The 9,923-nt window shown below is 32.3% G+C and overlaps 1 pseudogene; it reads right to left on the minus strand.

Annotated features, from left to right (window-relative positions):
• Positions 1-602: 602 nt before the first annotated feature.
• Positions 603-965, minus strand: LOC143587407 (nuclear transcription factor Y subunit C-3 pseudogene; annotated as a pseudogene).
• Positions 966-9,923: the final 8,958 nt, after the last annotated feature.

Raw genomic sequence — 9,923 nt, forward strand, 5'->3', positions numbered from 1 at the left:
CGGTTAGAGCATTAGAGCATTCAACATTTTTATCGGGATCTTCTAAACAATTTACGGAATGATATGATAAAAGAATGGACTTGGGGTAAAGGATTTCCCTTATAATTGTAGAGCAAGTTTGTGGATATAAACCTGCAAGATTGCATATTTGTAGTCCCCATTCTTAATTCATCTCACACACATGTAATATATACACACATTTAATATCTTTTAATGGGGTTTATGGATGTTGTGAAATAATTTAGGGTTTTCGTGAAAAGTTTGAAATATGACGTAGAGCTGATGTGACGGTTTGTGAAGATTTGCTGTGTGAATGTTCTTATTACAACTTTGTAATAGTAAATACAATAATTGTGTTAAATCTTATATTTTGTTGTATTGTAAATATTCAAGCAACATAACGTTTCTAACTTGTAAAACTTAAGAAGAATCTCTTAGTTATGAACACACATATAAACACGAATGAATCATTTACAAGAAACTTAATCAGTTAAATTTATTTCCAAAGATGAAACGTAAGTGAGATTGAACACGACTAAACACTTGCAACTTTTTAGTTATCATGAGAAAGACTCAACCCTTGCATCAAGTTCATTGACCTTCTATTGTGTCTTTTCATGGTCTTCATTTAGATCTACATGATCACTAGAGGTGTTAGGATGAACCAAGTCAATAAGAAAATCAAAGACATCAGTAGTTGCTATCGCACACGCGACATCTTCTTTGTGTATAGTTCTCCTCTTGCCTTGGATAGTCATGTTCCAAGATCTCTTTGTTAATTCTTCAATGAAAAGCTCACAAGCTTTCGAGAACACGAGTGGTGCCTCACCTGAGATCATCTTCACATCCACACTTGATTTCTTCATGATCTTCTTGATCCTTGCAAGTGGTAGCAAATGAGGCCCGTGTCGCTTTGATAACTCTCCTCCCGATAGGATTCCGGAATACTTCTTGGCTTGCCTCATCTCAATTCTAGACAACACAAAGAGGGCAAATTAAATTAACCAATTATTAAACCTAATCAGCTGTAGATAGCATAGACCAGAAAGTAAAGACTATTACTGACAGATTACCAAGGACCACTGACATGGGTACGTCAAACAAAAGATAGGAAATAGGAAAAAAACACTAATAGGCGGTAGATAGCATAGACAAAAAAAAAAGTAAAGATTATCATTGACGGATTATCAAGGAGCACTGGCGTGGGTAAGCCCAATTTTGATCGTTATCTGTGTTAACTGTATTTTGTTACATGTTCTCCAATGATCCGACTATGATAATAGAAATAAGATTCAGTATAAGATTTATGTTCATGCTTTTCACTTTTCAGATGTTATGATTGTGAAGTCTTGAACAAATGAAATGCATGTGGCTTAAAGTGAATACTTAACCCAAATCTGGAGAGAGAAAGATGATTAGAATCAAGATTAGGCAAATCATACACGATTTGAAGATCGAGGACAGGCTTAACCGAATGTTTGTGTTTAGAAACACAGTAACACTTGCAAGTGCAAGAATGGTTACAAGTTGTAATGGTTGCAGTAGAGGAAACTAAGAACTGAAAATACAATTTGAAACAAATTGAAATGGATTTTGTTACTAGCTTATAAACTGTTACCTTGCTCAGATGATCAACAAGTATTTATATATATATACTCCTTTTGTTCAATTCTTAACCGTTTGGTAGGGAACAATATTATTAGCTAGCTAGGTGTTCCAAAGTCACAAGTTTAAAGGTTTATGAGCAAGCAAGATAATATTTTGGAGAGATTTGAAGAAAGAGAAGATGATGATATATATAATCAAGATTATATTAATAGATTGAGATGATGAGAAAGTATGACTAAACTTTGTTATTTATATGTATATCATATGAAAAATGATTATAAAATGGATACTAATAAATTAAAAAAGGGTTTAAGAAGCCGGCCAGGTTCGCCAGCTTGCATGCCAACACCGTATTACTTGGGGTGGCCGGCTAGTTTACTAATTAAGCCAACTTAGTTTCAGCATTTACATTTTTTATTATTTTACTTATAAGTTTTGTTTTCTCATAATTTCTTTTTTTTTTATCATATTGTTATAAGATAACTGCAAAATGGTTTTATGGTATACTTTTAGCTAAGTAAATGCTACAGGCAGATGCTGAAACCCGAATCATAGTTAATCTGGCCATGGTTGGTTATGCTTTTGTTGATATATTTTGAATTGTGACCAACCCATATTTCACACTCAACCAAAAAAATCCCTATATGTCATCTTCAGTATTCACAACATCGCCTTTCTTTGTAAATCCCTCAGTTACATAGTTAATTGCAAGTCAAACCATTTATATAATTTATTGAAACTTACAAATCATAGTATGATATACATTGTTTTTTGAGGACAATCATCTATTAAGTTACCTAATCATATGCATTTAAATATGATTTATTTTCTTCATAAAAAGGTGTTTGTTAAAATGTACCTATCTACTTCAATTATATCTTTAGTAACACATAAAACAGAACAAATGAAAGATGCTTGTCTTCACTATTATAGATTTATAGGATACTATAACTTTTATATCTCCACAACTAATATTAAAAGAGGTAATCTACTCAAAACCTAGGATGCACGGAAACGCGACCAAGGTGCCGTACCCCGTCCCGGAAACTCGCTGGGGACGGAAACGCAGACGGGGACGGCAGGAAACGTATCTTGACCGTTTCCTTGAAGTTGGGGACAGTCGTTGACCGTTTCGAAAATTCAAACGGTGTTTCGATACGATTCCAGAACTTGGGGAACGATTTTGAAACGTTTCCGACGGCATATTCCGGCTGTAGTATTTGCCGGAAACAAGGAAGAAGAAGAAGGAAGAAGAAGAGGATGTTGTGAATAGCAGCTGTAAAATCTAACTAGTATGTGTGCCCGCGCGTTGCAGCGGGGACGCAATCGGTATTCCACTACTAGAAAAGTGTAATGTTTCCTACAAAAATTTCCAACGCATTTCCTACGAGTGCTATTTCCTACAAATTTCCAACGAAATTCCCACGAAAAAAGAGAACCATAAATTTGCAACACAATTGTAACAAGATAGCAACAAAAAGTGATTGTGTAAGAAATGCGTAGCAAATATTCCAACACAATTCCAACAAAAAGACAGTTGCACACCTTTATTAACATTTTCGTGAGAAATGCGTAACAAAAAAAGAACCAAAATAAATAAATAATATATTTCGTTGGAAATGCGTAGGAAATATTCCCACGTAATTCTAATTGATGTTTATTTTTACTATGTAGGTTTTGATTTTTTATTTAATTTCTTATAGAAAAAATATGGATCTTTTTGTAAGTTTTTTAACATTTTCGTCATAGTCGCGTAGGATTTTTTTTAATTTCTTTTGGAAATGCATTAAAAAATTAAAAAATAAAATGATAACTAATACATGTTGATATATAATTATTAATATAATTATAATATTACTTATTATTATTATTAATATATTATTATTATTTGTGTGTACGTGTGTGTATGTAATGTGTATGTATGTATGTATGCTTGTGTTTGTGTATGTGTGTGTATATTCATATATGTATGTACATAATAGGTTTTGGATCTACACATAAGAGTTTTATGTACAAGCGAAAGGAAGAAAAAACACGATGATGTTTGGAAGATTATGTTATATAACGTAATTATTATTACAGAAAAAGTTATTAATAATTAATAAAAAAGATGATGTATGTATATGTGTGTAGGGGTAGTTTATAATAAAAAGAAATAATTTTCTAAGAAGAGTAGAAATCAATCTAGGCCATTGAATTTATGATCTAATGGTTGAGGTTGGTAGGTTTTAAACTACCAAATAGTTTCCTAGGATTAAGGATTTATGCTACATAGTTTCTTAACTCTAAATTTTGTATTATTCCTGCTTTTCCTACAAAACTATGCATTTTTATTTTAACTCTTTTCTATGTGTGTAAGTATATGTGTGTGTATGTGTGTGTACTTGCGCATATGTACGTATACATGTAAGTTTATGTATATGTATGTGTATGTGTATGTGTATCCGTGTTTGTACATGTGTGTGTGGGCGTGTGTCTCGGTAGCCATTGATTGTGTTAGATTAATCATGGTAAACCGATACCATTATTTATTTAATTGCAATTAATTGTCTTAGTAACCATCGATTGTGTTCAAGTAATCATGGTCAACCGACACCACTATTTGTACTTAATTGTATTACACACTTAAGCGTTGATTTGTTATTTCTTTATTATATATATCAAATTGGTCGCTCAACATGTGTTGTGGAAAAATTATTGTATTTTTACGCATATCACAGGTGACATTGGATTTTGCAAGTTTGAAGCTCGTAGAACCAGACCTTTAGGATATCAACTAATGATAATTGTTTAGTTAAATGATTGCAATGTGTATTGTGTTTGTCTATGAATATTGTAATATGCATTGTGATTTATATTTAATAAAGTAATTTAGATATTGTCACTTTTATTTATATTAGTGTCTTGCGAGCTATGAGCAATCAGTTTGTGTCTCGACATTTTCACCTTAGACTGGGGTGTGACATGTATGTTTATGTATACATATGTCGTGTATATGTGCTAATAATAATAATTATTCAGTAATTAATTAAAAATAATAATACTTACTTTACTTTTAATATTAGATTTTTTTTAATATAATTAAGTTATCAATAAAAATTAGTAATGGAACGTATTTATTTGTATTTAATAACAAATTTTTGAAAATATAGTATATGGGGGTAAACATGTCTATTTGAGCCTAAGCTCGAGCTCAGCTCCTTTCAGGTTCTTTTACTAAAGCTTCGAGCTTGAGACTCGCGTGTTGTTTCTTCAAGCTCAAGCTTAACTCATTAGTTATTTATTTATTAATTTATGTACATTTTTATTTAATTTTATATATTTTAAGAAAAACTTTTAACGAGTCTAAGCTCAGCTCGAGCTCGTATAGTGGCTTAAACAAGCCAAAGCTTGGACGCGCAAAGTGCAGTGACAAATTAATACATTGAATTTACACGAATTCTGTGAAACGAACATGCCCTTAAAAATACACAACTAAACAAGGTTCATTAAGGCCTGATGAGCCTAAACGAGTTTCTCATATATGGCTCGAACTTGGGTTCAATAAGTTAAGGAGCTTTATTTCACGATTGAGCTTGGCTTGATCTGGAAAAATCTCGGCTCTTTTCGAACCTTTTATCAATCCGAATTTGAGTGGCTGTTAACGTCTCGACTCGTTTTCACCTTAACATAATGTATAAGTTATTGTTGCATCAATGTATAAGCCGTTAATGCACTTATTAAGTTAACATCTTTAAAAAAATTCAAAATTTTAAACTCAGAGAAAAGAAACTGTTCCCTCCAGTGTGCATACGTGATTAACCGGTGAGTTTAAGTTTTAGTTTCATTGGCTAATGTGAATTCAATGTAAACGACTTCTGGAGAATCCGTTCATGGCGAATCTCTGAGTTTCAAACCCTAGCAAATCCAAAGACGGAGATCAACGCTTATCCGCCCCTACGCCATCACCGCCTCCGACCAGCAGTCTTCCAAATCGGGTTATAATCGATTTTTCAATTAATCATTTAATATGATCATTGTTTAATCTCACTTATTATAATGTGATTAATATTCAATCACATTATTCAATCAATTTGTTGATTTGTTTTGATACTTGATTCAGTCAACAGTTTGTAAAAAATGGTATTTTAGCAGCTTCAGTTTATGAATCTAACCCTTCACACTCTACAAATTTTGTAATTCACTTTTTTATCATTAGCTACTGTCTTTATTATATGTGACTCTGTTATTAATGCAATTGATTCAGTACTTGGTACACTCTCAAAAACCACACTACAGCTCCATATAAGAGTTGCTTTTGATTGTTTGTTTGTAACTTTTTTGTAAAAAGCAATTAAAAATTGAAACAATAGGATTTTATTTTTTTATTTTCTACAGTACATTGGAGACTGTATAGCTTATTGCACCCATTCTTTTCATGCATTTGTTGACTTAATATAGCAGCAGACTGGTGTAATGGGTTTATGATTAAATGAAGGTTCATGGTAGCAACAGATAAATTTAGTCGGTAAAGAAACCTGCGTAACCTGATGTTTGCATTTCAGGCAGCGGGCAGCCTTTTTATGTTTAACTGAGAAGTGTTGTTTACTAATGTTTCGGGTGGCCTCAGTTCGCCTCAAAATGGATATGATAACCGATTTCGGGTCAAGAGAGGTCGGGCATATTATTGGGGATAAAGAAGAGAAATTCGAGATAACTTGTGATTTTCTCCAATTCGGTGCCTCTTGACATACGGTGTCACTTGTGTTTGGTAAGCAAGTTAGTGTAGAATAATGAAAACCCCGTAAGGTGTCATGTATTATTGATCAACTATATATAGAGGAGTACAATGAGATAAATACAAGGAAACATATTAAAAAACAATCTCCTAATCATGGTAACACTATAATACTAAAACTCTAATAATATATTCTACAATATTCTCTAATAGTTAGTGCATTATTGTGTTTTTTCTTATATTTTATTGCCCTTTATATAGTATACATACATGTAGGTCCCGTGACCGGATCAAACAACAAAACAAACTAAGTACTAGTTGTTCTTGGATCAACCTCATAACTAGTTGGCGGAAACAACTAGCTAGACCTTACAATACACTTTTTACTCTATAAACGGTTGAGCTTGGGAAAATGGCGAAAGAAGTCCGCGAGTGGGAGACAAAACAGTGCCAATGCCGACGGCCGAGACTATATATCTCGGCATGCATTCGGACCTATGGGATTTTACAAATGTCGTGTCCATTTGGTAAACTAGTCATATTTAATTTTAGTAAAAAATTGGGATGAGAAAATTTAATTTGTTTTACTTTTAATACTTATTATATTACTATTTTTTATGTAGGAACAAAAACATGGTCTAGAAACTAGACGGTTGGAAATGTCTTTTTGATGCCCGCCTCACCAAAGTTGCAAAACAAGATTCAGGGCATGAGAGTTTGGCATTAATGAGTGGGAATGGTTCAAGTTTGTGCATAACAATTAAAACAACCATATGTAAGTTATCTTTATCACTCACATTTAATTATTGTGTCGATTTTTACTTGAATAACGGTCACATTGTTTAATGATTTGTAGGAATAGTACATGAGGAGTATTACAAGTAGTTTGAGCCCAAATGTAAGAACAATTGGAAATGGAACGGAAGACAACGGAAGAATTTGAACAATGAAGAAAACAAATGGAAAATGAGCATATGGAAAATAAGGAAGGATGCAAAAATATGAAGAGTTTATTAGAAAGTTTCACTCTCCAAATTAGTAATTGTGATTTTGCAACAAGACCTTCGAGTTGAAACTTTTAATTTGAGCAATTGTATGTATGGTTGATTTGTAAAGCATGTTTTAAATTATATTTACATTTTTTCTGCATTCCTTTGTTACCGTATTTATGGTGTTTGCATAAATTAAAAACTTAAAATCACTACTAAATCGATGTGTTGGAAATGCATAGAAATAAAATAAATTAAAATAACAAAAAAATTAGTTGCGTTGGAAATGCGTATAAAAAATTTAACAAAAACTATTTAGATGTGTAGGAAAAGGATATAAATATGTGTAGGAAATGAGTAAGAAATTATATAAATATGCGTAGGAAATGTGTAAAAAATTATGTAAATATGCGTAGGAAATGTGTAACAAAATGAAAACAAAAGTTTAAATTATTTGTGTCAGAAATGCGTTGGAAACTTCCAACGACATATTTTTGTTGGTAATGTGTTGGAAGATGCGTTAGAAATGCGTAAGTAAATATTTTCCACGAGGCTTTTTCCCACATACCTGTTTTTGTTGGAAATGTGTTGGAAACGGTGATTTCCTACACATTTCCAACGGAAAATGATGTGGGAAGTTGGTCAATTTTCTAGTAGTGTTCGGTCGGTATGAGTTTGGTTTGTGGTGATGCAACGAGGATTCGATTTAGATTCATGAAAAGCGGTTATTACTACAACAACTAACTAATTGTCAACGTTTTGTATCAATTAAATAAACGCTAACCATTTTGTCTAAATACCAACTAATGTTAGATTCAATTTTGTTGTGTTTTACCAGTCAACTCATGCCTGGTTTTAAACATTTTTGACCATCCATTCAAAAATAGCCATTGTAGTTTGTATGATGCGTATGAGTGTATGCCTAATATGTTAATTCCATCCATTTTGGGTTCGTACGTCAATTGTGTATGATTTAGTCGTTAAGAAGTTGGTGGTTTCATTATATATGTACACTAATTGTGTATTTGAAAAGAAATCCAAAATCTCTTAATGACAAAAAAAATGCATTTTTAATAAAACATTAATCATGCCTAACTGCAAAACAAGATGTATAATATGATTAACAATAACATCTTGCCATAAAGACATGTTTTGCATTCTATAATATATAAAAATAAATAGGTAGGAAACAAAAAAATGGTACGAGTTTCTGTACACACATGCATGTTCGTGAACATGATCAATCGAAAACAAACAGCTATTGCGGCTGGGTGTGACAAGTTGGTGCACAAACAAAACTAAATTAAGTCTAGAAATAGCAGTTATTATCCATATGAGGCATCAAAAGGTTGTGTATGGGTTGGTTTTAGGGTGTTAGCGATGACGTATTTGTTATATGGTATATCCATAGGACCATGTGGATCAGTAAAACCATATTAAAGAATTGGATAAGTGACAAATATTTATTTATCATTTATTATACAAGTAAATATTGTTAACTTAGATAATACCATAAACTTTATTTATAGTAAAACTAATTGAAAGTATTACCCTCCACAGGTTGCTATAGAGTACGTAAAATGCATTACATGGTCGGATTTTTTTTCGAATACAAACCAAAAAGCACAAGCATTACTTTCCATATCTTCTTCATATACACAACTAATTACCATACAGCTAGCACAACTAAAATGTAAAGAAGACCAACATCTGTTGCACCCAAAAACCTTGTGTCTTTAAATGTGCATCGCTCGTAGCGGGAGTTTGGTGGCATTGGTTTGGGTCGTTATAGTACTGTCTTTGCTAAGAGGTAACAGAAACCAATGTTATAATGAATCCGAAGTAAGCTTACTATGAACATGAAGGAAATCGTGAAGGAAACTTTAATAAAGTAGTTACACGCATTGCCAAGGTGGTAAATTGGATGTATGGCGTTTTATAGCAGCCTCTATAACATGCTGCATCATTCTATGTTACCTGTGTAAACATATATTTACACGTATTTGTCGAGGACATGGGAAACTAAAATTTACAACATTAACAAAATATATGATGATAGCAATAAAATATTGGAGATTAACTCAGACTATTTAATTGATTAATCAATGAATGTGTAAATTAACAATTATATGTTCGATTTACAAATCAAGCATTCCTATACAGCTTAGCAACAGATCACCATATTCTCCAATAAGTCCCCAACTGAAACATCCACAGTTGGTACATGGAAGGCCATTCCAGTTAATTTATGTTAAAGGATGGCAAAACTTTACCAACAACCTAAATAAACAGATTAAAACATTAGATCAGCGTAGGCTTGCAAAATTGAGTCCAAAAATATACAACTTAAGCGTCCGTAATCGGCACTTTTTACATGGTTTTATTTACCTTAAGGGCTCGGGTACTGTTGGGAATGATATTGAAAGAAGAAGCCCTTCCACATCTTCATTAATGGACCATCAACAATCTTTTGAGTCACCGCAATGTTTATGAAGAGGTTAAATTTAATAATGTATTATCATGCTTTAAATCAATAAAATAAGTAGTTTACGATATATGTTTCCTTGGCTTAAAATAAATAAAATAGTGACATAAACCAAACCGTCAAC

This window comes from Bidens hawaiensis, unplaced genomic scaffold (genome assembly GCF_021521415.1).
Source record: "Bidens hawaiensis isolate Kalapana, Puna unplaced genomic scaffold, B.hawaiensis_p1.1 tig00035495_1, whole genome shotgun sequence".
In the NCBI taxonomy this organism is placed as follows: domain Eukaryota; kingdom Viridiplantae; phylum Streptophyta; class Magnoliopsida; order Asterales; family Asteraceae; genus Bidens; species Bidens hawaiensis.